This window comes from Octopus bimaculoides, chromosome 1 (genome assembly GCF_001194135.2).
Source record: "Octopus bimaculoides isolate UCB-OBI-ISO-001 chromosome 1, ASM119413v2, whole genome shotgun sequence".
Lineage (NCBI taxonomy): Eukaryota > Metazoa > Mollusca > Cephalopoda > Octopoda > Octopodidae > Octopus > Octopus bimaculoides.
In genome coordinates this window covers 152,658,819-152,664,655 of record NC_068981.1, presented here as the reverse complement: position 1 = coordinate 152,664,655, position 5,837 = coordinate 152,658,819, and positions in this window count along the sequence as shown.

Sequence of the window (5,837 nt, the reverse complement as noted above, 5' to 3'; positions counted from 1 at the left end):
ATCATCCTTTCCATTCATTCAGTGGCTACCACGGTTATCATCATTCGGGTTACTACCCTTACCACAGTTACAGTCAGGGACGTAGGTACCACAACTATTACGACATGTTCTATGATATGTCCCATTACCAAATGGATTTCGATGGTAACTGGATGGACATGTACAATCATTACTCCCATCCTTTCTTTGGTTATAACCATTACCACAGAGGGAGCCATTACTATAACCATTATCCCTACCATAACTACAGCTGGGGACATAGGTTCTACGACTACCCAGAAAGATTCTTTGATATGTCTCACTATGAGATGGACTTCAATGGGCGCTGGATGAACATGCACAGATTTTAATTTTGAAATCACACAAACGACAAGACTTTTCGGAAATTCTACTGGCTAATGTTAACTGGAAACTTGACAAATTTTTGTTAACGTCCTCAGTATTCGGACACATTTAAATTTATATCAATAAAATTTTGTTGCAACATATGATGTCTTATATTGTATTTTAAAGTTATCTTTACAATATTTCTTTATTTCTCATCAAATAATATGAAACAATAACCGTAACACTTTTTGTTTTCATCATCATTCGCAATATTTTTCTTCTCTTTTATTAGTATTGATAAATTCAAGATGTTTTATAGTATTTTGTGAGTAATCACGTAGCGTCGCTCATAGTCATTAACATACAATATATAGTTATGCCTAAGCAATAACTACTTTTCGGGGATTTAAGCAGAATTGCAATAACATCCTTTCCACAACTGACATTGATCTTTGAAAATATACATTCCTTTATTATTATACTAATTCAATTACTTCAACACTTCTCTCATATTCTATTTGTTTCCACTGTATGAAAAAAGTAATTATATGTGATACAGAAAATAGGGGCAATAGGTAACGTAATTAAATTGATGGCATAGGATTATATGCATTTTGACACTTTTTATGATTAGAAATTGATGATATACATTCAACATTTGAAATTTTCTACATTGTTTACTGATCGTTGAAATATATAAACTTGTCTTTCTTAATAAATTTTGCAGAATGAAATACTAAAATGTTAGTGTCATTCAAGAATTACAAAAAAGAATTAGGGTTTAGTAATGATGATAATACAGGGAACTGTATTACACTGTTCTTGCACAGACATAAATCCACAAATGAGAGAACAATCGATTATATCGATCCTAATATTTGATTTGTACTTATTTTATCAGATCCCCCTAGAACCAAATTTAATTATCACAAAGCATTTTGTTCGACACTCCAGCGGTTCTTTCAAGAAGAAGCTAAAATAATTCTTTCTAATTTTGACGGAAGCTCAACATTTTCGAGAGAAGAAAGAAAATCGGTCCCAGTACTTACTTTATCGATTTCGAAAGGGAAAAAAGACAAAGTCGATCGCGATGGAATTTGAGCTCAAAGTTAAAGAGCCAGACGAGATACCACTGCAGACTTTGTCCGGCGTGCTAACGATTCTGCTAGCTCGTCGCCTTAAAGGTGGAACTAAAAATAATAGTAATTAATACGAAGTAACAGTAGAAATAACAACACAATAAAGAATATACAAACAAGATTTATGAAGTCTGGAAATATACCATTGCCATATCGTTACATATCAATATAGTGGCGTATGAAATAGAAACGTAGTGTTAAATTTGGTTTATATTCCATAAATTAGTAGTTTTACGATGAATAATTTAGTGATATTTTAGTCTTTGATTATCTTCTGGATATTGATTAAAAGATATATAAATTGATGTCACTAATAGACCATATGGAAAGAAAGTCATGTTACTTGTTATTGAGACTGGATAAGGATAAACGTAGTTTGGATGGGTAATAAATAAATATGACAAATCTTCAAAGTATGATGTTAGGTAAAAGAGAGACCGAAAACTGTTTCACTATGATAACTAAAACATCAATAGAGTCATAAACAATATAGGTTTCTACAAGTAGCGTATTTGTATGAAGCCACAGTGTTTAAGTATGGTAATTGTGGTGTTGACCTGGTAGCAAAAAAAAAAATGTCTTTTCATATAAGAATACACACTGCATAATATAATGCTTGGCTAATTAATATTGAGATTTTTTTGTACCATAATCAAGACATGATAAAACAATTTTCTTCCTTTTATATTAAACTTGAATTCATCTAATGAAAACATATAGTAGTCTGACCAGAAAGAAAGATAATACTGTTTTCATAGCCACAGTTATTAACACAATGAGAACAAAACGTCAAATATAAAAGCTATCAAAACCTTCACAATACTGATTTAATAAAATATAGACTTATTTTTACATATAGTTGTGGAATAAACAAAATTTGTGATTGAAACAGTCAAAATGCAAAATAGAAAAAAAAAATAGATGAAATAAAAATTGCGACAATGTGTGAGTGCCTAGAAAGTCACTCACTTGGAAGAAAATATTGATTTCAAATTTTGGCACAAGTTTGGGGGAGGGGCCAAGTTGCTTAAATCGACCCAGTGTTCAATTGGTACTTATTTTATCGACCTCGAAAGAATGAAAGGCAAAGTCGATCCCGGTGGAATTTGAACTCAGAACGGGCGAAATGCCGCTAAACATTTCGCCTGGCAGGCTAACGATTCTTTCAGTTCAACACCTTAAATGGGAAGAAAATGTTAAGATGGAATGAGTAAAAAAATGTAACAACTTTGCCTTTATATTGCAAATAATGGATGACTACGCTTGGAAGGGAAGAACACTTTAAACTGTCACCTAGATAGTGTCTGAAATAGAAGACATGATCATGGTAGTATCTTCAATAAGTCTGCTCGATAGGGGCTAAGCGCTAAACCACAATAAAAACATTTATCGCCTTGAGACCAAATACAAGTAACTTCAAAGACACAGGACGTGAATGAAGATACAAGCCGAGCGGCTAGCGTCACTCTTGTTTTCAGAATATCACTGTATCTTATGTTAGACTACATGCGCAACTAAAACAGCCAGCCATTCTCAGCAGACGGCAGAAAGGAAATATCTGAGTCAAAAAATGTTTTAAAGTACTAGTTCTTGGATTATGAGTAAAAATATATAAGGGTCGTATCGTTATGTTTTTGATACTTCTATTTATGTTATTTGTCTGAGTTTAACTGTAACAGATACAAGAACTCGTGAGAACATTTACTTCTGTGAAAGACTAACAAGTTAACATGTACATTCTCATAAACTTAGTGTTAGAAGAACGTCGATTTAAGCAGCAGTCAAGGAACCCAATATTAGGGTTGGTATAAAGATGAAGTTTTCAAAGCGAAAGACATGGGAATTAAATATGATATTCAAAGTTATATTTAGAGGACTAAAAATAAATTTGTATCTAAAATAATCACATATACTTAAATATATGTTGCTGTTTCTAAAAAGGTGGATATTAACGGTAACAATGAAACTAAATTTTGTGTGTGTGTATGTGTGTGTGTGTGTGTGTGTGTGTGTGTGTGTGTGTGTCTGTCTATCTGTCTGTCTGTCTATCTGTCGCAGTTTGCCTTCTTGAGCTGATATAACTGTGAAAGTCTACTGCACATTTTGCAGAAGCCAATCACTTTGTGGTGAAAATTTGCTTCCCATGCTATCAAAGTCAATAGTAGATGTGAAATTCCACTGCGCATGTTGTAGAAGTCGTCTGCACCTGTAAAAGTTGGCTGTTTTATAAGTCAGTTACACTTGTTATAAACTGCTGCACTTATAAAGTCTGAAGCACATATTCATGCCATCTGCACTTGAAAAAGTCTACTGCGTTTGTACAACTTAACTACACGTATTAAAGTCAGCTTTCTGTATTGGTTGCACTAACTGCCATTATGAGACCTTTGCTTATGAATGTCAACAACATTTGTAGAAGTCAGCCGCAAAGGCAGCTGCACTTGTAAAAGCCAGCTTCATTTATGAATGACAACTGTACTTATGAAATCAGCAACAGCTAGAGAAGTTGCCTGCACTCATTGAAGTTAAGATGATAAAGTGTAACTCTATAATGTTGTATTCCACTTTGTTCTAAACACTCACAAAATAAACATAAGGAATTATAATATTTCCTTGGAGAATGATTCCTGATTTGCATTCAGTCGCGAGAAGAGCAATTTATTTTTACGCGAGTTGCAGAGTTTTTCCCTTTGGCGGATCCATAAATCAGAAAAGGTAAGAGATTTGGATTCACCCAAAATGGAGATCTTTTTAGCTCAATCGTCTTTGATGTAGGAATGCACGGAAAATAAATATTGTAGAAATATTCAAATAACTAAAGTATAACTGAAGGAACAACAGAAAGTTGTATTTGAAATTCAGAAGGTTGCTAACCATATACATGTCTTTACGAATGCATGTAGGTACGAATGCATGTAGGTACGAATGCATGTATGTATGTATGTATGTATGTGTGTGTGTGTGTGTGTGTGTGTGTGTGTGTGTGTGTGTGGATGGATGGATGGATGGATGGATGAGTGGTTGGATGAATGCCTGTATGTGAATGCGGTATAAGCGTAAGAAGAAATAATTTATCGAAATCAAATCAATTTTTCAAACCCACAAAATAACGATTGAATTAAATATTTATAAAAGAAATAACCAACAAAATATCGTGAAAAAACCATTCTAGCCATTTAATGCCGCAAAGATATTAAGTTCACTATAAATTTAAACTTATTTAATGAAGTATCAAAATTTTCGTTGCACGACTGCGACCTGATTACAAACACATCTCTGCTGCAACTCATGTAACATACTTAAAGTGTATTTTACTGCTGTTTGTTATTAAATAGCGAGAACGACTCTTCCACGGTGTAGTTGCTCCAGTTTCAATTCACCAACATCACGTATAACTCCGAAAGGTCAAATATAGCTTCGATAAAAGATTTAAGACATTATTCTTCCCAGTGGAAACATTTAGATCATTACCATTTGAAATTGTATATAGTGAATATATGCGACATTTGAGAGCTATCATGAACATAAATGACGGCAACATATCTGAAACTCCGAAGTCCTCAGGAAGACTGGATTTCAAACTATGCACTAACTCTTGATACAAAGAAATCTCCGTTGGACAGATCACATAACAAGACTTGGCGATGAGAGACTCCCAAAGAAGATCATGTTCTCGAAACTGGCAGATAGCTATCGAAACATTGGTAAGTCTATACTGAAACTCAAGGACACTGTCAAGCGGAACCTGAAATACCTGTCTATCCCCACACACGAATGGTATCAACTAGTTGATGATCGCTCTAGCTGGCGAAATTTGATTCATGAATTCAGTCATAATTGTTAACTATGGTCTGGATGGACATATGCAATGCATGAGATAAGCAGAGTTTTAGAAGATGAACTAGTGTATATAGTAGCAACTGTAGCAGATAAGTGGTTACACAGCGTACATCTGATGAATGTACAGGTGTTGTATTGGATGATAGGCAAGGGTACTTTAGGAAGTAGTGATCATAGAGGAAGCATAGTGAACGGATGACTTAGACTTGGTTGAAGTAGAATTACATTCGTGTCTCATAGCTTGGTAACAGCTTTGTAATATTCGAACCCAATGCAGTAGAAATATCCTGAAAGTTGCAAATCTATTCTGTGTCGCTCTAGAAATTCACTCTTACATCTGCCGACATGAAATCCTGTTGTTTTATACATATACATATACATATTTACATACATACATACATACATACATACATACATATATGGATGGATGGATGGATGGATGGATGGATCTTTTCTGTATATACATAGTTAATTAAAAAAAAAACAGAGAAAGAAACAGGGGAAGAAGTAAAAAAACGTGAGAACGTAGCA